Source organism: Carassius auratus, chromosome 42 (genome assembly GCF_003368295.1).
Source record: "Carassius auratus strain Wakin chromosome 42, ASM336829v1, whole genome shotgun sequence".
NCBI lineage: Eukaryota > Metazoa > Chordata > Actinopteri > Cypriniformes > Cyprinidae > Carassius > Carassius auratus.
This window is the reverse complement of record NC_039284.1, coordinates 14,012,119-14,039,955: the sequence shown is the minus strand read 5'-3', so window position 1 is coordinate 14,039,955 and position 27,837 is coordinate 14,012,119. Positions and strand designations below refer to the sequence as shown.

The window sequence follows — 27,837 nt, the reverse complement described above, 5'->3', positions numbered from 1 at the left end:
AAGCATTTTTTTCAAGCTAAATAAGTAATTAAGTAATAAAAGTTTATTAATACAGTAAAACACATTCAACACTTCAGTAATATCATGTAATGAACTTCACAAAACTGGTGCCTTGTGAATATTGTGAATATACACGATATTGCATATTTCGAGACTGAAACCAAATTAATGCATTTTAATCTGTGCAATTCAAAACATCACTCATACTCCTGTACAGAACACAAAATGTGAAAAATCAGGACAATACAACAATTACTTTGTCCCAATATGGAAATTTTATTGTGCACAATACATGACATGCTGCATAAATGGCTCTTGTATGGCAGCACAAACACTAGGCAGATCCTGCCGGTTTGACAGCCATATAAGCCTATATCAAGCTAAAAAAAAAAAAAAAAAAAAAATATATATATGTTTCAATTAAATAAACAACCCTTAAAGAGGGAAAAGGGTGGTGTATCATAAAATAATAAAATAAAAATAAAGCCGGACTTAAATTAAGCATAGGGATAAAGGTTTTTTATGTTGTCAATATCCCCAGGTTGATGGAAAACAGCCACTGCATTAGTTTTTATGGCATCAGTTTTCTTTCTGAATCCTTTTAAATCTTGGTTTCTCTTAGACAACTACACAGTTTCACCTCCTCAAGCCACATAATCCTCCACACATATGTGTCTCCACCAGACCAGTCCATTTCCTTATTATCCATCAGTAACTTGACCAGCCTCAAGGCCTCTTCTAAACACTTTCTAGCACCTTCCTTCCTTTTCCCTGAATCAGCAACTTCCTAACCGTGGGAATTGAAACATCAGTCCCTTCGGTTTCCTTTTGCTTGATAAAAACCACAGAGCACAAAACACTGGAATCCAAGACTGCATAATCTGTCACCGACTCTTTTTCTCACATCCACAGATTCCACACCCCATTCTGAACAGTCACATCCCACTCTGAAACACACGCACATATACTCAGGAGGTTTGCACCGTGGATGAGGATAGAAAAGCTAACATTTCCTCAACAGGGAAATGGGTAAGAGGGATTACTGCAAAAACAACACATGGTGACGAATAAAATCTGGGATGCAAATAGAAGACCACTGAATTCCCCACTGTTGGGAAAATCAATCTTGTCCAACACCAGACGTGCGCCATCATCTTGCCACTCTGTGGGCTCTGTGTTGTGGTCACGGGCCACAGCAAAGACATGGGAGAGTGCCATCCCGCAGCTTCATGCCAAGTGCTGTTACAGGAACTTGCGCTGTCTCTTCTGGCCACCTATGCCAATGAACGTTGCCTGGGTTTGATCCTTGGATACAGCTATAGTGACAACAGAGAGATTTTTTACTCACTTTACAACTTCAATTTTAACATATTAAATATTTTTTAAATATTTTAATGCACAACAGTGCTATTCAAAAATAAATGTGTGCCTATACAGATATCCTACCCCTAACAAGTTGCGTGGTACGTAGCCCTCTTTTTCATCATGTCTGGCCCACCACCACTCCGTCTCGCTGTCATCCCTACGGCTCATGATGGTGAGAGCATCGCCCTCATGGAAGGACAGCTCATCTGAACTCTGAGCTTCATAGTTCCACAGGGCATATAACGTCCCTTTATTCATTACACCAGTTTCTCCTGCACACCTGGAGGGGAAACAAAGAAGAGTAGGCTTTCAAAACCATTTACAGCCACTATTCTAGAAACACACCCTTAAAAATGTAAATAACAGCAGTGGTTGCTATAGATAATACCATATAGAAACTGAGAGCACTGGACATAACCCTCCTCCATCTCTTCGCACTTGTCTGCTGCTGTCTCCACGTCACTGATAGTAGTGGCAAAAATGGCAGCTCCAGACTCCACCAGCAACTTGCAAAGATGTACATTATTGCATGAAGCTGCACAGTGCAGGGGCGTCCTGATCACAAGTGAGAAAGAATTAACATCTGCAAACATCCACTTGTAAGTAAGAATTGGTGTTTCGTATATAAATGATGGTTGTTCCCTAATGCAGACAATGTCAAGAGATAAAATATCAGACCAAAGTGATAGGCCTCACCATCCATCACTATCTGCTGCATTGACATTGACCCCAAAGTCCAGCAGGAATTTCACAATATGTTGGTGACCTGCACATACTGCATTATGGAGAGGCGTGATACCTTCATCATTTGGAGTGCTAGGATTGTCCACCTGAGGATGGGTCAAACAGACAAGGTTGATGTGGAAACAGTTGGCAACTTCCTACAGAGTCCAGTGCAAGCATACAAAGTAAGTGTATGGCATATGGCAGCTGAATTGTACCTCATAAATAATCCTTTGCACCAAATCAAACTCTCCCTCCAAAGATGCATCCAAAAGCAGTGCAAGAGGATTGAACTTGACCTCAGGCCGTGACCTGTCCTCTCAGAGCCTGGCTTCTTCAAGTTGGTTCGCTTGAGCTGAAATATGAAAAATTCTATTAGTTTTTATATTTTGAAGAATATCTCTTTTGAGCAAAAAAGATCAAACAATGAATACATTCCTATGCAGAGATGAGTAAACAGTACTGTCTAGATGGCAAACTAGTTCTGATACCAATATTAAGATTAAGGATTGCCTCAGGACTCTTTATATGAATTTTGCTTGCAAACCTCACAAGACTTTTTGCAGAATAAGGGGTTAAATATAGACATAACCCTAGCAAACAAGCTAGTGCCAACTCACCGTAGATACACCAGGAGGAGTGCATGGGTTTGCTGTGGTGTCCTGCTCTGCAGGGTAATGATGTTCTGGTACCGGGCTAGGTCCTGTGTCTGTAACATTTGTGTGGTTGTTGTTATGATTGTCCTCATGGGTGTCCTTAAGAGAACGGTCTGAGGCATCAGCAGACTGGGCGACCCCTGAGTCACTAGATAAATGCGTCGGCTGGTTCTCATTATCAACTAGTTCTGATACCAATATTAAGATTAAGGATTGCCTCAGGACTCTTTATATGAATTTTGCTTGCAAACCTCACAAGACTTTTTGCAGAATAAGGAGGTTACGAACCAGGAGCCATGGTTCCTGGATGTCTGCTCCAGGGAATGATTTGGTCGGTAGGTTGTCTGTAATTTGGTTGATTGTTATGATTGTCCTCATGGGTGTCCTTAAGAGAACGGTCTGGGGCATCAGCAGACTGAGGCGACCCCTGAGTCACTAGATAAATGCAATCGGCTGGTTCTCATTATGCAACAGTTTGAGACATAGAAGAAAATTGGTGAGCAAGGGATTCGTGATTCTCTGGCTCTGACGAAGGTTCAGCTAAGATGCTTGACTCCATTAGGTTCCCAATTGGCAGTGTCCACATTGGCCCATGTTGTGGTCATGTACTTCAGAGGACTGTCAGGCTGGTAGAAGGGTGTTGAAGCAAGGGTGTTGAAGCGCTGATATAGGAGCTTCTGAATGTATAGGTCATGGTCTTCAGGGTTTCTGTGATGGAGCTTCGCTTCTTAAAGGTCGGGGAGCATTGGCTAATTTCCTTCTCAGCACCTCCAGGTCAATGTCACTTTGGTAACGGAGAGGGGAGTGTGCCACAGGGGTCAGTTTAGTAGGACTGAGAGGGCGAGGGATGTTCTCCACACTGGGTGGAGGTAAGGAAGTGCTTTCTTGGGCCGTCTCTCTGTCGACCTCATCTGTGGAGGACTGCTGGTAAGGTGGAACTGGAGAAGGAGAAGTAGAGCCAGGTAGGACTGGTTTTCCGTATACTGGAGGCCAATGAAGAAAAGCAAATGAGGAAACAAAAAGAAGGGAACATAAAATAATCAAAGCCAATTTCAATACCTGGAGCTGGTGGCAACAAATTCGTACCTGCTTTAACTGCAGCTCTGCTGCTGCTGGAGTAGTTTTTGGCTGTAGGCTGCTGCAGATACATATTGTAGATTGAGCTGGAGTTCATAGTGGCAGGGCCCTTCCTTGGAGACTGGGGCCGGGACCCCCTGTCCAGAATAAAAGGACGTACTGCCACAGCAAGAGGAGGCTCTGTTCTTTCACCTTGATGGAAAAGAGATGACCCAGACTGAGGTGTAGGACTGGGAGGCACTGTTATCCGCTGTTGGATCTGCTGTGAAGAGGAACCAGAGGCAGGGGGTGTTCTCTGCCAGCCTAAGGTGCCAGGAGCAGAGCGAGGTAAAGAGCTGGTGGTGCAGACTGTGGAGTGATGGCCTGCACTGGGATAGGTACCATAGATGGGTGGAAGCTGCTTAGACAATGCTGTTACTGTCCCTAACAGCTTAGGGTCTTCCTGAAAAGAGACAAAAGCATGAAGGCAACTCAAAAATGTCTTTCACAAAAACACCTGTGCTTAAGCAATAAGCAGACTGTATAACCTCACCTTGTCTGAGGTTCCCATCTTGCTGGTATGATCTTGACTTGTGTCCTTCAAGTCTGGGGGTTTTAGAGGAACCCTATTATTGTTGAAGGAGGGCCAGACTGCATCATTAGCTGCAGGAAGCGCAGAAGTATGAGTTAGGAAAGAGACAAAGACGTATATGCTCTTTCTCCTGTCAGCCTCATTATGACACAGACTGACCCGATCAGTGGGTCATTAAAGCAGGAGATGAGTCTCAAATGGGACTACACTCACATCTCTGACCCTTGTGACAACAGGACACTTTTAATCAGGGGTTTGAGTGGGGTATATTTTTGTCCTGTCCTTTGCACAGACCCAGCTCTGTTTGGGTTAAATGGATTACTAATCCTATGTGTACGAGTCCACTGCTCTGCTTGAGCGAGTGTTTATCCCATTCGTTTGACAGACACCATCAAACTCACTAGCAAGTCGACTGTCAAGTCCCACAAAGGAAAAATACAGTGAAGTGAAGTATTAAAATAAGTCGTGTAGTGGTTAAATAAGCAAAAGGATAAATCAAGTCTTTTGTTATGTATTCGTAAGGCCTGTCTAACATCTTCATGACTACTAAAATAAACCTTGTTAAGTAAGTGCTACTTTTTTCCACCAGTTCAGTTCTAGATTTTATTTCATGATCCTGTGGATCCAACTTTAGTGACTACTAGGATATGGTAAGTGTACTGCTTTTTTAAGATTAATAATGGGTGGGGCTTAAATTTTATGCACTTGGTTTGTCAGTATCCATGAGGTAAGTCATTATGTATTAGTACTTACCTCATTGGTACTGACAGACTAAGTGCAAGCCAGTGTATATTAATTATATCCGTTTGTGTTTAAAAATTAATGATCAAATCAATTCACAATTTCTTTATATATTATTTAGCTACAACTGAAAATGAAACATGCTTTTTAAACTGATTTCAAATGTCTTAAGGCAAACACAAGAAAATGTCTGTGTTGTAAATAGAAGTCCAACCCTGTTTTATGCATTCTGATCAAAAATGTATTTTTGATATCATGCCCAAAAACTCACTAGAAGTACAGTCGCAGTCTGTGGGGGCCTCTGGCCCCTCTCTAGGCTCTGAGGACGGCACCAGAGAGTCCACTATGATGTCTAAGTCTGAGACCTTCCATGGGCCTGTAGGCATCCTCACTCTCTCTTCCTCTGTCCCGCCGACCCCACATGTGTGACACACAAGCATGACAAACGAACAGGGGGAGGAGAGGAAAAGGTGACAGACATGAGAAAATGGAAAAGCATGTTAGCAATAAAGGCTGGGGGAAAAAAAGATGTTTTAGTGTGATGTTAATGAGAATATCTGAATAAAGATGTGATTCAAAACTTGGTGTTTAACAGCTGCCCCTTGTAGATGGAAAGCGATACTGCATAACATGACATATCAGGAAAATGAGGAACCATAGAAAGAAATCTGAACTGAGCTGAATGAATGGTTTTACAGCATAAATTTTAAGAGACAGCTCTCTGCTCCTGAGTGATAGATATACACAGCCTTCAAGAAGTTGAAGACACAGACATGATGGTATGATACATCTTTCATCATTTATGTAGTAGTATCTTCCTGAATGGGGTCATGAACCATGTAAACTCATTTCTACCACAGAGAGCTTTAATATGATTGTTTTCTGTGTGAGAGTACCAAGAGTGTTATCGATGATGTATTCTTTGGACAAATCTCAAGCACTCCTGTAGTATATTTTGTTACAGTCCTGGGAAGCAGCAAATGCAAAAGTAAAATGGTGTCAAGAATTAGGAGGAAAGACTGACCTGACTTGGAGCGAGCATGGTTGACTGTAGCAGAGGTGGACAGAGTCTGTGGCTTCAGGGGATCAGGCGGTAAACTGTAGCCTCCTTCCTGTTGCCTGGGCAATGGTACCTGGATGTAAGGACAGACTGCTGCCACTCGCCCGGAACTGCCTGGGGTGGTCTGAGGGGAGGGAGGACCACTCTTTCGGCCAAGCTGGAGAAATGAAAATTGGTTAATCAAACAGATAAGTGTGCAAGGCTGGTCAATATGGTTCTAGTTTTTACACCTAAAATATATGGCATATATATCAACAAATAACCTTGAATGCAATTCTGTATGCTTCCGAGGGGTCAAACTCTTTGCTTTGAATTTTTTTTTTGCTTAAACTGCAGGGTTTAACCAATTCTAGGGTCTCTTTAGAAATTAAGCAATGATTTACAATGCTGCTTAATGTAATATCACAGATGTGGTGCAGTAACTGTGCGTGGCAATACAGCTGCAGGCTATTTCACTTGCCTCTGCTTTTTTCTTGTAGAGACGCTCTCTAAGGTCCCCAATACGCTTGTCCATCATGGTCACCTCCATGTTACGCTTGTTAAGCATATCCTTGTGTTGCTGTAGCTTGCTGTTCTGTTCCTGATTTAGCTTGTTTCGGATCTAAATGTTAATAAAGACACGTGTCAAACACATGCATACAGAACTGATGATTTTGTTACTGCATTTAAATATTTTACCATCTCATGAAATGTTGCATATTTATGCAACTTATATCTTTTGAGTTTGAAAACAGGCTTGATAATCTGAATATTGTATGCGGTATCACTATGGGGTGCAAAATGTACCACAAACAACTTCAGAGAGGATTGAGGAAAGAATAAACAAGTGTGGCAAAACAGGAAAGCACATTACAATTAAAGTCTTTGAAAAATTTGCTTGGAATGAAATAGTTTTTGATGATCAAACAGCGTTAATGGATTAAAATAAAGTTTATTTATCTGCTGTTTCCCAAGTGAGACCCATATATTTTAGATAAACTGAATTGATTTTTATTTTTTTTTTACTCCAGTTTTTGGTCATTAGATTTGTTATGAGTTGACTGAAACTGAACAAATCCAACCAATGGTCTTAATTCTTTCTTTCTTTCTTTAAAATATTCTGTACTGTAGTCTCTGGACAGTAAGAAGAGAAAACTGACTCATTTAAATATGTAGGTTTTTTTTTTTTAGCTCTGTCTAAAGCACAAAATGCCTACCTGCAGTTCCTGGTAGAGTTTACGTAGTTCCAGAGTAGCATTGCTGGTCACCAGTCCTTCCAGAGGCTGCAGTCCATTGAGACGTCCCCGTCGTAGATCGTCTAACTGCAGTGTGAGCTGGTCCACCTTTAGCATAGCTGACTGCAGCTCTGCCTGCTTTTCTTGGAACAGGCTGCTAACATGCTCGATTTCTGCAGCTGAACGACACACACGAAGTATTCCGATAATAAAAAATACTATCTTGGTGTGCAAATGGACGTACAATTGTTGATTCGCTTCATACACATGTTAGTATCTGGCGTTTTCAAGTGGGTGTGTGTTCGCGCAAGTGTGTAGGAGTGAGGTTCAGTGCAAATTGCTGCTTGGTCAGATGTCCACTCCCCAAGTCCACATGTCATAAGACAATTTTTAAATAGAATGGAATGGTATTGTCATCTTTGTTTTTATCTCATGAATGTCATGGGGGGTGAAAACCACACCCCAACCAGAACTCCCCGTTTTAAAGTTCAGACTGGTCCACTATCAGGAACACAGACGGAATGGATGGCAAAAGCAGCTGGAGCACGGGATGAAATTGCACTGTGTGCTCTAACAATAGTAAAAACTGTTAGCTTCAGACCTAGTAGAATTTGATTTCTTTAGAGGATCATTTTTGTTCACGGTTTCCTTGAAATGGTACAGGAACAATCCCCCTGGAGAATGTTCCTTGCTCAAGGGCACAATAGTGATGGCTTGTGACTCAATACTTGTGATGTCTGAATGAGCAACTTTCCTGAATCCAACCCTGAGACTTAAAGGGATACTCCACCCCAAAATGAAAATTTAGTCATTAATCACTTACTCCTATGTCGTTCCAAACCCGTAAAAGCTTTGTTCATCTTCAGAACACAATTTAAGATATTTTGGATGAAAACCGGGAGGCTTGTGACTGTCCCATAGACTGCCAAGTAAGTTAAACTGTCAAAGTCCAGAAAAGTATGAAAAACGTTGTCAGAATAATCCATCTGCCATCAGTAGTTATGAAGAACGTTATGAAGTGACGAGAATACTGTTTGTAAGTGAAGAAAACAAAAAGAACGACTTTATTTAACAATTCACTTGACAACAGTCTGCTCTGTGTCTCTCCACATCACTGTAGGCTGCGTATGCTCTTCTGTGTCAGCCGCACCACAAGGATGTGCTGTTTTCTTTCAAATCAAAGCATAGATACAGGTAGAAACTGACACAGAAGACCGTAGGCAGTTTGAGTGATGTGGAGAGACACAGAGGAGACTGTTGACAAAGGAATTGTTGAATAAAGGCATTTTTTTTTTTTTTTTGCATACAAAAAGTATTTTTGTCATTTCATAACATTACGGTTGAACCACTGATGGCAGATGGACTATTCTGACGATACCTTTCATACTTCTCTGGACCGTGACAGTGTAACTTACTTGGCAGACTATGGGAAAAAATGGCTGCCCACTGCTCCGGGTATATGTTCACGTTGTGTGTGTGCGTTATTCACTGCTGTGTGTTCACTTTGGACGAGATAAATGTAGATTCTGAGTATGGGTCACCATACTTGGCCACATGTCACTTCACTTCAGGAATTGGAACATGTGACCAATTTTGTTCCTTATTGTGACGTATAACCACATGAAACAGCTTCTAAAACAAGTAAACATTTAGGCTTGATTTGGACTTGATTTTGTCAGTTGTTAATTGATAGGATCACTGTAATTTGCAAATTGCTGTGATCATCATTTGATTAACAAGTTTTTGGAGGGAAGGGGTTCAAATTGTTTGGCCGTTGTTCCAACTTTTTCGCCAGCCCTCGTACCAAAATATACATAATCAGAGAAGAGATATGTGAGGGGATGTTCATTTTTGATTTTATGTTGACTTTTACTACTACGCCACAGCACCCTAAAAACAAATATCAGATACTTCAGTAAAGAATTGATATTGTACTTGGTATAATAGTGGATCATCCAAATAAAAAAACATATACACATATACACACATCCGATTTTAAAGTTTTGAGAGAACATATAGTTAAATCCATTTATAAAGTGAGTTCTCTATAAAATACTATGAATTCTGTTAACATGGCTGTACATACACAGGTTGCTGTTGATGAGTTTGCTGTAGTCCACTTGACCCCTCATGGCACGGACCTTCTTGAGTTTAGCTTCTTGACTTTCCACTCTTTCCCTCAACCTCTGGAGCTTCTCACTCTCAGACACGGACTGGCCCTGACGTGGGTCCTGCTGCTTCAGATACCTCAATCTTTGCTCCTAAACTCAGAGAGGTGAGGAAATGGTAGAAGAGGACAGGAGAGGGTGACAGTCAATTTCTAAATGGGAGGGAACATGCTCCACAGATTGTCAAAACAAACACGTCACCGATCAACAAAAGCCCTTCCACGCACCTCACTACGCACAGTGGAAAGCTGCGAGACAACCATATGTAAACAATAAGGAAGGACCAGGTAAGAAGGTAAAATAGAGAGAGGAAACAAAGAGACAGGAAATAAAAGATCATCAACTTAATTTCAGAGTTGTTACAGAATACAAAGACAAAGGTTACATTTTAGCAGAGAATCTACAACATGTTTCTAACTACAAAAAATGAAGGCAAATAATACTGTAATTATTCCAACTGTGTTAAAGTTTAAATTATTTGGGGGTTTTGTGACATAACACCCTATATGAATGGATGATGAATGAGACTAAAATAGAAAGTGGAGGGAAACACAGGCATTTGTGCTGACTAGCACTTTCAGCTCTGCTTCAGAATAAGCAAACACAAAGCCAGGCCTAACAGTCCCAGAGTGTTGACTTGACACAATGCAGTGTTAAATGAACAGACGAACAAGCAAAGCATGTTTTTAACTGCAGCGCTGCTATGTTTAAAGCTACATAGAACATGTTTGTGGAAATATACATGCACTTTTTTCATCTACATAATGAATAAAGTCATCAATCCACAGAAATACTATATATACTTCATCTACAGCGATATCATTGACTTGATTGCAAATAAATGCACAGACACTATTTAAACTGAACAGAGATGACATAACTGAATTCAATGGTGAACTGCCTTTAACTATCATTTTGCATTATTGAGACACTGTTTTCCAAATGAATGTTGTTCAGTGCTTTGACGCAATGTATTTTGTTTAAAGCGCTATATAAATAAAGGTGATTGATTGATTGATTGATAAAACCAAAATTAATAAAACAGCAATACAACAAACACCTCTACCTGAAAAGTTCTAAACAGACATGTACCTTACAACAAAAGGTGAGTCGATTGATACTCGTTCATGAAATACACAGTCGAATATACTTCCGAGATCATAGCTTGGCCCTGTGTTGCCTGTCTGAAATTTCCAGAGCATTCTGGTACTTTTTCCCAGGAACTGACTACACCTTCACGAACACACGTACATGACCCACAATCTCCAGTGGTCTTAACGTCCTCCCTCTTCCTGACAGCTGCAGTTACATGCTTGATCTCATTTCCTATGTGAATGGACTCTCTTTCCTGTTGTTGTTTAAGGAAAAGTAATTTGCATCCAGACAACACGCATAGTTCCCTCCACCGCTGACCTAAGTGTGAAACTATCACACACTTCAAGACAATATCTCAATCACAAAGACAAATGGTTCTCAAAACACAGTATCAAAAGAGTCAAATAACCGAATGGTGTCAGGCTTGAGTGCACTAGCTGCACATTTAAAATGCGAATCATTTAAAAGGGTTTTTAAAAATTCCTGACATGGAACCATGCTAGTATAATTAATCATACATGACAGTTCATGCACTCCAGATGATATGACCATATGTTCACGTACAGTTTGCCCCTTATGCATGCGTGTAAACCCGTTTATGCCAGACCACAGGGGTCTTAATTTAACGTCAGCAGAACCATTAACAGATCTGAAAATGAAAGATGCATATCTCAACATAAATAAAAGAGGCATTTTGGAAATTAACAGTTTCTTCTCAATTAAACAATTCAGACACAAGAAAAGGAAAAGTATCTGAAGACATGAATAAATAAAGAGATGTGAGGATTCCTACGGTGGCGCCTACCTTAGCTATCAGCATCTGCTGCTGAGTTTCGATCTGCTGCTGCTGTCGCATTGCCATCTCCTGCAGCTCGGACAGCGTTAACTCCACACGCGGATTCCCCACCTTCACACAAACACAAAGTATCATAGATTTAAGCTTTGCACACAAGCAAGCTGGACTTCATTTGTTCAAACAAATAAAACTTGCAATTATTCAATGAAATCTCTACAAGAAAATAACCCCCCCCCCCCCCCATCTTTTGAATTAAACAGTGAAGAAGGTAGTTTCAATCAAGTAGTCAACAGACTGTATAAAGCAAATGCTGGAAATACCTTTCATGCAAATTAATGATGACAAAATTGTAAAAATGAAACTAAAAAATTATTAAAATAATAACTAAATAGGCTTTGGATCATATCAAATTCAACATATTTTCAAGCAGACCATACTCAAAATAAATTCATAGAGTTCTGGTTAATTTAATTGATTATTTTTAAACACATCAGCCAGTGGTTTACTTCTTAAAAGATCATTATATGTTTTGTACATTTTCATACTAATTTAAGCCAGCAAACACACCGCCATTGAACATAAAAACCAGGTTAGAATTTAAATTGCTCCAAGCTGTTAATTTCAGCTTTGTGGCCCTGGGTGCAAATAAATATTTGCAGTTAACAACAATTCAACAGGTACAGACAAACCAAAAACTCAGCTAGAAATCACCATAGAGGAAATGCCTAGAGAGAGTGACCAGGATGCTTACAGTTACGCTATGTCCTGCAATTGTGTGAACTCACCTACACACTCTACTGTATAACAATAACTCATACTTATTGATGTAAGCAAATACATACACACTCAATTACACAGGTAACAAGAGTTTATGTATCCAAATGTTCTGAAATTTCATAAAACAAATCCAAGATAGTCTGATTGAAACATCAGTAGGCCATAGCAGACATTCAAAATAATTGAGTCATTGGCTTCTATCAATTCCCATAACTGGCTCACTGTACAAGTGTTATACTTACAATTATTAAAACCTATCTGACAGGCCCTAGTGAGTCAGAAAACCTCATTTTTCGAGTGGAGGGTACATTTATCTAAATTATCTCAATGAGTCATCACTGAGATTTTATTAGAAAACTCAATGTTGCAAGTCCTTGTTAAAATTGGGGCTGGCCAGTTAAGATGGAATTGGCACTAGATATCCTGTGAGAGATCTCTGTGCTTTCAGATAACATAGAAATGCTCAACTCTGAAATAATTTTTCTAGTCGATATAACTGCAGTCAGGTCTATTAAAACTGGAAAAAAAGCTATCTTAATGGCTGTTGACTGACTGATTGACTAATGCAGGACCCCTTAGAATCAGTATTTGAAATCATCCATTTTTGGATCATCCAATTACTTAAATGAATCACGATTAATTGAATGCTGGTGCATTAAAGTTCTCCTGGGAAGTTCGTTTTTTTTTTTAGAAGTCGTAATTACGATGGCAGATGTGTTCAAGTCATTTGGTCGAAGTAAGATGGCGATGTACCATTTCTATAATGAATAAAAAATGGCAATCAAGAGTGTTTTTTGCTTTTCGATGTTTTTTTTTTGGGGCGTTAACACAACATCTTTAAAAAAAAATGGCCTGTCAGTTACCATTTTTGGCCTGTCAGTTACACAACAACTGTGTTTTGTCCTGAAAATACTTACTTTTGAAAACATAATCCGTGTAAACTACAAAAATGTGACGTCATGCACATGCGTATTTCATGTTAAGTCTATAGGTTGTGCACAGGCATGTATTGTTTTTTCTTTACAAAGTGACATCGCCAACTACATTGTTGTTGCGTTAAGCTACCTTTCATTTTTTTGTAAATACAAAAAATTATATCATCACATATTTCATATCATTAATCAAAACAAATTTACTGTCAATACAGACACTGCATCCGTTACATCCGACATGTTTTCTTTCCGACATTTACCCAACTCGGAAACTCTGGGCTTTAAAGAAAGTTCAGAATTTCCTGCTCATGATTCCAACCTTGTGATGGCGTACATGTGTGTTCAACTCCTAATACAATCTTTCTGAAATGAGTTAAACACACCATAAGTCAATCTTGGGAAAGCACTAATGGGAAGGAAACACTTAGCCAAGCGTCAGACAACATGTGTCAGGCAACAATGCGTTATCCATAATTTGTTTCCCATCAGAAAACCATCAGAAAACAAAGGTTTGCTCTGCCATACAGAATACACATTATTTCAGGGAAAAATCTCAGTTCTTTCAGGGAAGGCTGTTCTTAGTAACATTAGATGTTCACTCTGTGAATGGTTATGCCTGAAGTGTGGTACTATCCACAGAAAATGAGGTCACCCCTGGGGCCGTTCTGGTGTTGGTGAACACCTGCTGGCTCTGAGGGAACAGGCCCTACTCAGGATGAGATCATTCATAATGTAATAAACACACTCACCCATAAGATTACGACCCAGTGCTGCATAAACTGAAGTATGTGAGGAACGTTTTGAAATATCTAATGAGTGATATTAGATATTAGTACCTCATAGAGTGTTATCTACAGGAGACATAATTCTTTCTTTACATCACTCCTTTTCACCCTTTTTCACATAAGACAGTCTATTAGGTCATCGCCTGCCCAGAGCCACTGCTATTCTTATCTTGTCTGACAAATAAGCTGTAATTAGAGTACTTTTAGTCCCTCCTGTCACAACAACAATTCTCACAAATGCACTTTTTGAGGTCTGACATGGAGGCTACTGAAAAAAAAATGTCAGTTCCCACCAAAAATCAATTCATCACACTTATTGTATCACAGTTTTATAGAAAAGAGAACCTGCTTGATTCTGGCACACCTGTAAATGGGTAGCTGGAAAATAACATGTGGGAGAGAGAAGTAATATGTTTCAGATTGTAAACTGAGCACAATTTCTATCATATAACCATATATTCAAAAAAGCCCATTAACTCTATGTGATTGAAAAACGGGAAGGTGATATATATTTTAATGAAACAAACTTATTATGGAAGGCCAAAGTAACATGATTTAATGTCGAAGCAAATTTATCCAAGACTTCAATTTTATCCAAATATATATCAAGCATATTGGTGCATTTTCAATATAAGACCACATGTAATCTATGGCCCATGAATTATTAAATAAAAGCATTTTCCTCAGAATGTCAGTTGTAGGGTAACCATTAGTCAACTAATAGTGATAATGAGCTCTGATATTATAAATGAGCTACAACTGCAAAATGATGGCCTTGTCATCATGGATATTTAAATCATTTTAAATATTGTGCATGCATAGTCAGACTAGTAGTTGTTATTGTAGTTTTTTTCACCTTTCTGGAGCTCACATTAATGGTTAAAAGGAGCATATCCGATGTAGTCTCTCCACTGAGATCACTAAAACCGCATGCACAATAACATGTAAGATATAGTTTAAAGTAATTGCAGATTAAATATAGCATTATCCACACTCACTGATTGAAATGTCAACTACCCAAATATTATGTCAACTGACAGCATCCCTTCCCAATACATAGGCTACAACTGCCAGCTCATATAATTAGACAACAAAGTAACCTGATCCAGCACTTTGACACTTCTCACAACTGGTCAATCCTTCTTCCTATTGATCAACAAACACACAGGCTGAAATTTTGAGTAAACCAATTCTGTGCTTAACCAAAGTCCTGGCTTAACAGATCAATGCACCACAGACCTTCTCAAATGAGAGCTGAAATTACCTGGTGAGAGTCCCATGTTATTCTGCATGATCGGACCTTAATTTTGCTGCATTGTCCTTCAGCTGTGAATTCCTGCACAGTCTCGACGTGATTCCACTCCATTTCTAACAGTCAGGAGCGCGTTTCCGAGTCTCTTATGAGAAAAGCATGGGCGCTGTGTGGAGGAATGCAGTGCAGCTGTAGTATCAGAGGTGCTGTGCTCGTTATGAGACCCCAGAGTCACACTCACAGCCGCAATCCCCTCTCCCAAAAGCAGGAGTGAAGTCATCCAGCACATTAGCGATGAGTCAGGCTGTCAGTGTTATCCCCACTCCGCGCGACTGACTTTAGGTGTTTTTGCATACTAACAGTCTCGTGACTCTGATGTTTAATTACAGTACATTAAACACTAAAATGTTGTAAAGAGACGCGTGACCCTTATAAATGTTAACATGAATGTGTGATGATGGGGACTGCGTAAGTTTGTTTTCCCCCTCATGCTCAATTTTGTCGTGCAAGCACTTCTCTCGCTTTTAATGTGAGTGAGTGTTTCTCCTGCCTGGAGTGTAGACTGCAGTAGTGATGTCCAATTCCTGAACGAATCGTTCGTTTGAGTCGGATCTTTTCAAAGAATCGGTTGAACAACTTTACCAACCCGGTCTAAAAGATGCATTTAAAACACAGACTGAATCGTTACCGGTTGTAAATCGTTATCGTAAAAAAAAAGGAGAAGATGTTCGGTTCACTATCCATCCCTGCTGCGCCCCTCATAAAATATCACTGATAAATCCTTTGGGATTGACATTTACCCACCTAAGAATCATCTTCTCTGATAATGTAAGCAAACAGATGTTAAGATGTTAAGAATCAGAACTAGCGATGAAAGATTCACGAATTATGCACTTCTGATCCAAACAATCAAAGGGGTTTGCAAAACAGAAAGCAATCAGAAAATCAGAAAGCTATTTAGAGGACCGATCATGGATATTTACTTACTTATTAGTCGAAAACAAAACTTCTAAACAAAATATTTTATCGTTTGACAAACGACGTTTGCAGCCACTCTTTATTACACATGCAGCTTGTGGACACTCTGTTACATTTATATCAATTTAAAACCAAAACAGTATTTTTAAAAGAGTATGTAAATAGGGCCAGATGTTTCTGATCGGGTGACTGTGCCCCTGAAACGGTTTAACAATTCATCGAATCCGATTAATTTCAGCGAATCGCTTTGCTTAATGGTGCGATTAATGTAATCGCTGCAACCGCTTCAGTGTTCTACGCCCCAAATATCTCACTTAAACAGGGTCCAGAGAATTCACAACATCAAAGCGAATCGGTTCAAGTGATCCGAGTCAACCGGTTGAAAGAAATGATTCATTCGCGAATCGGACATCACTACAGCACGCACACACGACACCTCCTCTCCCGGGAGCGCCGCTGTCAGACTGCCTGTGCTGCGCCACAGCTGCCCCGCACTCACTTACTGCCAGATGCGTGACAGTCTCACAGAATCTGCCTTTAATGTTTGCATAACTGCGACATAACTTTACAGCATGCGCGGGCTATTAAATGCACAATGCTTTCCAATGCACAAGAGTAAGCTGATTAAATTAACAATGAAACACGTCAATTGCACTTAAAAAAGTACCATGCTACACTGATTATGTCATGACACCAGTTTAAAAAAAATATTCAATGGACAATATAATTCCTTGCCTTGTATGTCATAATTTTTGTAAGTTTTTGCCATTACAAATTAAAATTCTATCAGATCTCAATAAGTAGCTGAAGCAACAGGGTTAAAATGTAAAATTCTAAAATGCATCTCTTTTGGCGATCATGTGATGCACATGTGGGCTAATCCATATTCCTGAGTAATTGAACAAGCTTGTGTTTGTGCCAGTTGGAAGAGGTTTCTTATACTGAAATGGGCACAGTAAATAAGTGCAATAATAACGCTGAGCCAGCCATTTAGCGGCCTCTGCATTTTAATAGAGCCACGTACTGACCCCAGTCACTCATGACTGACCTTCATATGTCCATATGCTGAAAAAAAAAAAACAGCCAGTGCCACAGGGCAAAATCTGTGCTCTCAACTTCAGTGTATACATTGAACAATATGCATTTAGAGATTGAGTTCTGCGATAAAATAGACATATGCAAGAGAACAACTAGACAAATAAGTAGCAAACCATAGGTGCATAATCACCACTGAACAAATCAGTAACAATGATACTATAATAAACAATTTAAATATTTGATTTCGAGGATGTTTTTTGTTTGAAATGATGATTTCAGTTCTGATTTTGTTCACAACACAATGTCTAATGTAAAATCTGGGTCCTAGATGAAAACCGTTGAGAATTACTAAATGTCATACAAAGTGCTAAATGATAATTAGAAGAATTCACAGTGCTGTCTTCAAATGCAATGACAAATTAGGCAGAAACAAATTGCTCTTTCATGACTATGCAAAGCGCCCTCAGGGACAACATGCACAGATATTTGGGAACTTTCATGGGCTAAGCATTCACGGATGAAACTTAACATTTTTACAGTGAATTTTGATTATCTAATAAGGATTTATCTGCTAGGTGCAGGAGGTGCAGTACAACCCAAATAGTAACTCTAAGCATCATCACATTGAATGTTACAGGAGCATCTAGAGGCAGAAAGATACAGACTGAAGGTCAATGATAGTGATATCAGAGTGGGATAAGTTCAGCTGCCAGACAGGCTAGGCCTGAAAACCACAATGTGCCTGATGAAAGATCTCTTTATTCATTCATCATTGCATAGCCAGACTTTTAAGTCACAGCATAATAGTTTTGTCCAGATTGCAGCTTATTCTGGCCAAGAATCGCCCACTTAGTCTGACTTAAAGTAAAGACACCAACCAGAGTGTCTCTGGTCTCTTTGCTTTTATATGCCACTTAAGAATGCATACTAAATAGCTTTAAAAAATAATTTTAATAGTGCTGTGGTAAATAATGATCTCAGCAAAAGTGGTTAAACAATTTCACAAAATGTTTATAGATTTATATCTGACCAAAAATATGTAATTCTCGGTCTCAAAACTTTTAGTTTTTTATGTCACTAAGTATGCAAAGTTACATAAAGCAACTTTTTGTGCAATATGCATCAGGGGATATTAAACACATAAAGGCATAAATTAAACACAGTTTAAAGGAAAATCTGACATTTTTGACACTTAACAGCATATACTACCATTTAAAAGTTTGGGGTTGGTAATACTTTTTTAATTTACATTTATGTATTTATTTATCAAATTTGCGTTAAATTAATAAAAAAAAGTGACAGTAAAGCTTTGATATTTTTACAAAGAATTATATTTCAAATAATCCCCATTTCTTTTAAACTAAAAAAATGCATCACAGTTTCTACAAAAATATTAAGCAGAACAACTGTTTCAACATTGATAATAATAAGAAGTTGTGAGTAATGGCTGCCAAATAATAATTTATCACTATATTACTTTATTTTTGGTCAAATAAATGCAGCCTTGAAGATAAAACATGTCTTTAAAAAAACTGTAGTGTACATTCATCTAACATACATCTGAGCTTAAAAAAAAGCATTCAGATGAGCAAACAACACATGTTGACATGTACAACTTTGTTTATTTATATGGGGAGTCATCTCATTTATCACCAGTAAAATATGGAGTGCCACAAGGATCTGTCCTAGGTCCTCTGCTATTTTCAATATACATGTTGCCCCTTAGTAATATTATTAGAAAATGTGGAATTCGATTTCATTGTTATGCTGATGATACTCAACTATATATCTCAACAAGACCAGATGAAACTGCTAAATTATCTAAGCTAACAGAGTGTGTTAAAAATGTAAAAGATTGGATGACAAAAAATGTTTTCCTATTAAATTCGGATAAGACAGATATATTACTTACTGGACCAAAAAACACTACACACAATCTCATAGATTACAATTTGCTACTAGAGAGATGTACTGTTACTTTCTGTATAGTCAAAAATATGGGTGTTACATTGGACAGTTTTTCAACTTTGCCAAGCTACGAAACATGTTACCTGTTTCTGATGCAGAAAAGCTAGTTCATGGATTCATGACCTCTAGACTGGACTATTGTAATGCGCTGCAAGGGGGTTGTCTATGAAGACCTAATTAGTCTTCTACCACGCTACAATCCATCACGCTCCCTAAGGTCACAAAACACTGGACTTTTGGTCGTTCCTAGGATACAAAAGTCCACTAAAGGAGGTACAGCTTTTTCGTATTTGGCTCCCAAGTTCAGGAATAGCCTTCCTTATATCGTTCTGGGTTCAAACTCACTCTCTCTGTTTAAATCTAGATTAAAGACACATCTCTTTGGCTAAGCATTCAAATAATCTATCTCAATCTTGTACTGAAGCTATATCTGATTAAATGCACATTATTATTCTTTATAGCTTGGGTTAAACAAATTAATTCTACTTGGTTGAAGCAGCAGCTATGCTAATTATGCCTCTATTTGTTTCTCTGTTTTGCCACTGGATTGACATCCCGTGGTAATCTAGGATTTAAACAAGCTGCAGTCTGGATCCAGAACACCTGAGAAGAGATGATGCCAACCCCTCAGAGGACCTCAGATGATCCCAACCTTGAAGCAACATACAGAACTACCAAATTTTATTGCATCATACAATGATTGCTGTTAATAATGTTCATCGTCCGTTTGATAACATAGTTAATTAATTTTTCTGTACATTTCAGTCACCACTGTTAAACTACTATACAAATAAAATTGAATTGAATTGATTTGAATAATGACTTAAATCATCCTGAATAAATCTGATGTATTTAGACCCAGAAAAAATATATATAGATAATACATTACCATCAAATGAACAATGTAAAGTATCATCCTTTGACCTGGTTTAAAGTGGAACACACTTGCAAACTTGCATATTATGCTAACAGTTTTAGAGTAATACAATCAGGCCAGTTTACTGGCCGGATGTAATTAAAATATCATCACATGATACGGCCTGAAAGAGATGCTCCCACTGCCTGGATTATCTGTTATAACAGCTGCATAATGGGACGTGGGGAGGGCCACAGATCAGTGAGCGTGTCACTCATTTATAACATAACTGGTGACGCTGGGAAGGGCCCAATGAGCACCTGTTCAATAGCTGTGCAGCTTTATGGGTTTTATGATTACAGTCTTGTGGAATGTTAATCAGTCTGGAGATCTGGAATATATACCTTTCCTTTTTCTTAACATACTGACATTGATACTGACAGAGGAATGTAGATGTGCATATTTGAGCTTGGAAAAAGCTATTTTTTTCTGCATGATCAGTATCAAAGACATACAGAGTGGAACAGAAAGCATACAGAAATGATGCAGCGCTATGTAGTTGAGTGATATTTTGGGGAAACAGGGAACCTGGTGTATTCTGTTTCTCTAAAACTTCCTGTGTCCGCCACATGAACCAATCCACTGCAAAATGACTTCGGTGAGGAACTGGAGCTTATCAGCACATTGCACACAAGCTCCCTGCTGCGAAGCTTCCAACTTCTAACTTCCAACTGGAGCATAACTACAGTCAGAACTGATTTTTAAAAGAAACAGTTCAAATTGAAATACTGTCATCATTCACTGTTCCAAACCTGTACAATTTTCTTCCTTCTGTGGAACACTGTTTTTCCATACAGTAAGAGTGTACAGTCTAACTAGGGCCTGTCCATCTCCCCCCAAAAATAAAAAAGCACCAAAAAAGAAATATTTCAAGTCTTCTGAAGAAATGCTGAACTATTACTCTCTCTTTTTTTTTCTAAATAGTTAAAATATATACTAATAAAACATAAATATTGGACAAAAAAATAACTTAAAAAAAGTTAAATTTAAAGTAAATTTTCTAAAACTGCAATAAATATAAATAACTTATTTGATAATAAAAATATTCAAAATATTAATAAAAACTATAGTAGTACATAAATAATACAAAAATAACACTGTTCTGAAGCCATATGTAGCTTTGTGTGAGAAAAAGACTCCCTTCTTACCCATTGCAATCAGTTATAAGATATGTGAAAACAAATGACATTCTTCATGTTTAAGTGCGTTTACATACGCAAAATGGCGGCACTCACTTATAATAACCGATATCTCCAATTTTCTCACAGATGACTCAAGAATCAAGAAAAATTTCTCTGAGCAAACCAGAAGACAAGTATTGTATATTATTATTACATACTAATTTTATATGAAGTTTTATGTCTATTCCGGTATGTACAGAAATACCTAACTGTAGGTTTTCTGCACTTTCAATATCAAGGACAATATGACATGGATGATACATCCAAAATTTATTATTTTGTCAATTGTACAGGCCCAAAGATAATTTAATTAAAGCTCAAATTAAGGAAAAGCGGGCCAAGAAGCCGATGAATACACAAAAATTGCCGACTGATAAAAGGGATTTTTAAGTCATTTCTAATCTGTCACTCCAAAAACAAGAGCAGCTTTACATTAAAAGTGTGATTTTATGGCTTGCTACATTAATAAAACCACACACATTTACTGCACGAAAAGTAGAGCACTGCTGACTTAAGTGCTGAACTTGTGTTTTGGCTACACAGTTTCACCGTAATTACGACAAGCCTCAGTGAGCAGCCTTCATTACGAGTCTTAAACAGTCCAGAAGGAAAGTGTGACGGAGAACAGCATGAATGTGAACGTACCCCACTCTCGCAGGGCTTGTCCAAGTTCCCCTTGCTCTTCCTGTCGACCTGCTCTGAAGTTTGACTTCCTGCTGGAAATAAAACAAGATTACATCTTCCCCCCTCTACTCCAAAAAATGTCAAGATGGTTGCAGAGCTTAAAAACCCACCGCTGTGGGCAAACAAAATCAGTGCTACTGGACAAAGGGGCATTTTTATATTGACAAAATATTAATTAATAAAACACCAGTCACACATATGGCTGAAGGAAAGAAAGGAAGGAAAAGTGGTACCTTTGAATCTAATGAGCATATGATCCAGCAGTGGAATTTTGACTGGCATATTTACCCCGATTACTCTGTGCCGGGACAGTGGGTTGTTTAACACATTTACCAACCTTCAGTCATTTCTCTTTGTGAGCCTTTGTTTCACCAGCACTCTCAAATGTGCCATCTATAAATAAGCAGGAGCTTAATTCTCTAAATCCAGGGCTGTGTTATTATGTGTAATCCTGTCAGAGGCTCTGGAAATACCTAGACCTTCATGGACCGCGCCGCTCTGATAGGCCTGTACACAATCCCACTGACCGCCCTCTGCTCTCACAGACTCATTTTGAACGCACTAAAACAATGAACTAGCATATTACATATTACATTACATAATTTCCAAAAGATCATGTGAGAGAGCATAAGAGACTTCTTTCAAAAACATGAAAAAATCTAAACAACCACAACATTTTGAACAGTAGTTAAACACAACGGCACAAAAAAAGAAACCAAGTAACAGACAAAATGTCCTGTCGTGACCAGACTTTCATTACTTTAACCCACCTTGAGAAACGTTTGTGATGGGAGACTCCACGTGCCGAAGGTAAAACTTCACTTCATGTCTCCTCTGACCCCATTTCTGTAGGTGCTCAAACATCAGCTGATCAAAAGGGATCGCTCTCTCTGAGAATAAAAACACACACCCTTTGTTAAAACCTATGCATATCACAGAGGATGTCAATGTCAAAACTGTTATAATACTTATCTATTTTAATCTAATCCACATAGTATGGAAACTTAAAAAGGAAAATGTCCTTTCTATTTCATAATAGCCCTGGTGGTACGTCCAGATGAATAAGGTCTGGCTATCCTTGCTGAAGGCTATCTTTACTGTCTTTGACAGTGCGGGCCGTGTGCCATGTGTGGGACACTAGAATAACAGGCCCGCAGGAGCCATGTAAACAAACCTAGAGGCCCTGAGACGTTCTGACACACATTCAACCACCCACTGTCTAGGACAAACTCTGACAAGGACGTCATTGTTATGTGATGGACAGTTTTGCTTTCCCTGTGGGATCTGGTCCATGAACGTTTCTATCCAGTGCTATTTAGTGATGTAAAAGAGCTAAGCAATACATATGTATCTGTCAGCCATATTGAGCAGAGGATGTAGAAATCCAGCTGCTCTGTGCATGTACCATGTGTCTGTATCCACGGATGAGAGAACAGTCCTTGATGTTCAAAAGAGTTGAAAACAATGCTGACTCATGAGACTAGACTAGAAAGCACTATATGATTTTGCATGAGTCATTTGTTGAATCAACACTACTCAACAGATGGATCGCTTAAAGTTGTTACTGTTCTGTAAAACTAAACTTATTGGAAGAAAGCTAAAATTAAATAAAATATAAATATAAGATGAAAAACTTAACCTAACCTAGAAAAAAACGTATAAATTAGAAATGTTGCTCTGCAAGAATAGGTCAACCATACAAGCTAAATAATAGAGTTTATATTGTCTAAATTCAATCAAAGCCACATAGACTATTTATATTACAACTTCAAGTTCAAATATACTACCATTCAAAAGTTTGGGTTGGGTTAGATTTTTCAATGTTTTTAAAGAAGTTTCTCATGCTCACCAATCCAAAATCAACAAAAATAGGGTAAAAAAAAAAAATAACAAAATTATATATATATATTGAAATATTATTACACTTTAAAACATTATAAAGTATAATTTATTCCTGTGATGGTAAAGCTGTCACATGAGCCTTCAGAAATCCTTTTAATATGCTAATTTGCTGCTCAAGAAACATTTATTATTAGTAGTATCAATGCTTCACATTTTTTACTGTAATGCATTATTTATTTCAGGATTCTTTGATCAATAGAAAGTTCAAAAGAACTGCATTTATTTGAAATATAAATCTTTTGTTACATTATAAATGTTAAGATGCGCATCCTTGCTGAATAAAACACTTTATTTTCCTTTAAAAAACATCTTAATGACCCCAAACGTTTGAGCGGTAGTGTATGTGCCAACAGACTCGTACCTTTTCCTCTCCAGACCTCAGCGAGGTGGCAGCCGCTCTCCCCAGCCTCCTTACAGAACTCCACCACATCCTTACAGAGCGTCTCTGGGGTAATGGGCACCTCGGTCAGCAACTGTTGATTATCACTCAGGAATACAGTCAGAATCATCTGTAAAGAGGAAAGAACAACATCTTTCTTTGAGTGAACTTCCAGCCTCACATTTTTGACTGTGTGGGCTTCTCTTTAATCTCTCTTGCCTTGTCATAATCGTTGAACTGTTTACGTTAATTTTCCCAGTGGTCTGCACCACAGCCATCTCATCAAATGAGTGCCAATTGCAAAGACAGATGAGAGCGAAATAAAAGACATTCAAAAGTTGAGCCGAAATCAAGGGAATTGCATGTTTATTCTACATGCTGCCAAGAAAAAGTAATCATGATGCCTGACCTATTATCTCCCACGTTCCAAAACATATTGGCAAGGACTTTAACCACACTCAAAATGGAAAATATCTAAGGAGATTTAGGAAAGAAACCTTCAAGAAGGGCACCAAAGTCTACGTCATACACACATATCAATCTACAAATTATTAAATCTATATTTAATCAAGTGAAATATCATCATAAAATCAGGAAAACTGAATTAAGAATTGCCCAAAACTTTGATCAAGACAAAAGAAAAATACAAACTTTAGGTTCTTGGTTAAATGGCATTTATAAATATATTTAAAACATATATTTTGAAAAACATAAATGTGTCATTTTGGATTTACTTTGGAGGACAGTAAGAATGACTGTAATAAATAAATCTCTTTTAAGGTATACCAGGCATTTGGGCAACGCGTGTGTTTTATTACATCAGTCACCAATAAAATGTAAACATATTGATATATCCTTCACTTCACTTAAAAATGTAAACATTGTATATCTTATAAATCCATCTGAATTAAATTCCAACCCAGGGCAGGCTTTACTCCTAAAGTGTAACACAATCCCTCCAAACAAGCAAGCAGCAGATTGAAAGAGAAATTCTGTGAGGGTTTGATTACAGGGCAGAGCTATAATAATCTGATTATGAGGGGGTGCAAACATGAGAGTGTGTGGCTACAGAGAGCTAAGGAAACTGTTTCGCTGGCTGAAGCCAAACTAATCCAGAAAGGGAAATGCTTCCGTGATCTGTGAAGACCAGAGGATAATCCAGACCTGGGCAGCTGCCTGGAATTTTATTGTCACGGGGTTTCATATTAAAATAGCACAGGGCCAAAAAAAAAAAAAAAAAAAAGTCAAATCATGCTCACACACCATCTGAACAATTCACTTATTGGACCAAAGCCATAACCGAAGAAAAACAGTGTATATCAATTAGAATGAAAGGAATAGTTCATCAAAAAAAATTAATTCTGCCATCATCACCCCTTATGACATTTAAACCATGACTTTAGTTTTAAGAACACAAAAGGAGATATTATTAAGTTTTAGTCCATGCAATGAAAGTTTGGTGTCTAAAACTACATATACATATACATTGATTGTATACGGTTAGGAAAAACAGGTTTGGAATTAGATGACTGTGCTTAAATGATGAAAGATTTTTCATTATCCCTATCCCTTCTATTTGAACTATCCCTTCAAATAATAAAAAAAAAACAAGTAACGTTTTATTTTAAAGGGACAGTTCACCTCCAGTTGCTGGTTCCCATTGACTCCTAAAGTATGGAGGAAAAAAAAAAGAAAAAAAAAAACAACACTATGCAAATCACTGGGGACCAGCAAGGTGAACTGTGCCCTCATAAGTTAACTGGTTAGTTAATGTCAGTTAACAATGAACAATACTTCTACAGCCTTTATATTAACATTAACCAATCAATTTTGAAAATCAAAAGGTGTATCTGTTAATATTAGTTAATACATTTTTAACAGCTAACAATACCAAAGATTAATACATGTAGTAAAAAGCATAATGGTCATTGTTAGTTCATGTTAGCTTGTGTATTATCTAATGATAGTCTGTGATTCCTGGGAAACACTACAATGTAATGTCATCTTTTACTAAATGAAAGTTCCAGATTCTATTTAAATAAACACAGAAAATAACTAAATAAACTTAATAAATAAACAAATAAAAACATAGAAATTATATACTTATAATTGAAAGAGGAAATATACCCCATACTCATCTTAGACTTCAATTTCAAGTGGAATTCTGTCAACATATATATATATTTTTAAGATAATAATTTTCTCCCAATCAACAGCACTACCACAAACTAGAAAAGCTTGCATGCAAGAAATAAACAACAAATGTATCCCAGCCCTCCACAGGCATGTGCTTGAAATAGCAATCTTTGATTTGACATATCCGCGATCCATTCCAACTATAGCAAGACTCCATTTAACACTCCTCACTTACAAATGCACGTAAAAACAAATGTCAATCTTCTGGAATCTGCCATGCCCCAGACATGTCCCGCTATTTTAAGCTGTAGACAAGTGCCTAAACTTCTATCCTCATTGTCCCCTCATCTGCCCTTATATTGCTTGTCCTAAGCCCTCTGGACTTTCACCTTAGTCGCCCTGTGTGGCACCTTGTGTTTCTGGTCTTCCTTCCCCTGCGCCTGTGCTCTCTTCTGCAGCCAGGGCCTGGCCTTGGAGGTGCTGACCAGGCTGCGTAGCACCATACTGATGAACCTCCTCATGGAGCTCTGAGGCTGGGTTTGATGAATTGGAGGACCCGGGCAGTCCAGGCACTGGGGAGCTGTGTGCAGCCACTGGAGTGTGTCTGTTTGCCTCTCTCTCTGTCTGACTAAGAGTGTGAGTGTAGATACCATTAAGTGGTCAAGGAAGGGGAGGGGGGGGGGGCATTTTGGGTAGAGGAGGGGGGCCAATGAGGGTGGGCAAGCTCTCTTTCCCAAACTGCATTCCCTCAAGGAGCAAGTGGAGGTGCTGGGGGAAGATAAGAAGTATCTGATGACAATACACAGACGGTCCTGTGACATGTCACTGATAGAATGGACCAAACTCCACGTCACGCTCACTCATACTAAAACACAACACACACACTTCTGTGAAGTGAAGCCAGGTTCATAACACTTACATTATCAAACTAAGAAGTGTGTTGCCATTTCATTGCTAAGTGGTTGCTAATTTTTTTTCTGGACAGTTGCAGTGGCTGTTAGGATCTTCTAGCATTTTCTCTACTGTAGATGTTTCCAGAGCATTTCCAATTGGTTGCTAAAGTGTGTGGGGATGGTTTCCAAGCAGTTGCTATGTTATTTTAGTTGCTAAGTAGTTCCTAAGGTGTTGTGGATGGTTTCCAAAACACTGCTAAGCCCTTGTTATGAAGCTTTGGGTGGTTGCTGGCATTGCTAAGCAGTTGCTAGGATTTTCTGGGTAGTTGCTAGGTGGCTGCTTACTTGCTCATGTCAATAGTGCCCCTATACCGCCAAGATATTCTGCCATCTAGATAATGCCTCATTTAAGTCTATAAGATTTTTTTGTTCAATTTTATTGTCTGCCATATGAATATTGTCAAAGAGTTCAATATTTGGCAGCTTTAAAAAGTAAGCCCTGGGGGGTAAAAAAATACCTAACCATAATAAATATGAACAATAATAATAG

General features: G+C 38.4%; 1 pseudogene; it reads right to left on the bottom strand.

The window, feature by feature from the left end:
• Positions 1–252: 252 nt before the first annotated feature.
• Positions 253–27,275, bottom strand: LOC113060767 (apoptosis-stimulating of p53 protein 1-like; annotated as a pseudogene).
• Between the last annotated feature and the right edge of the window lie 562 nt (positions 27,276–27,837).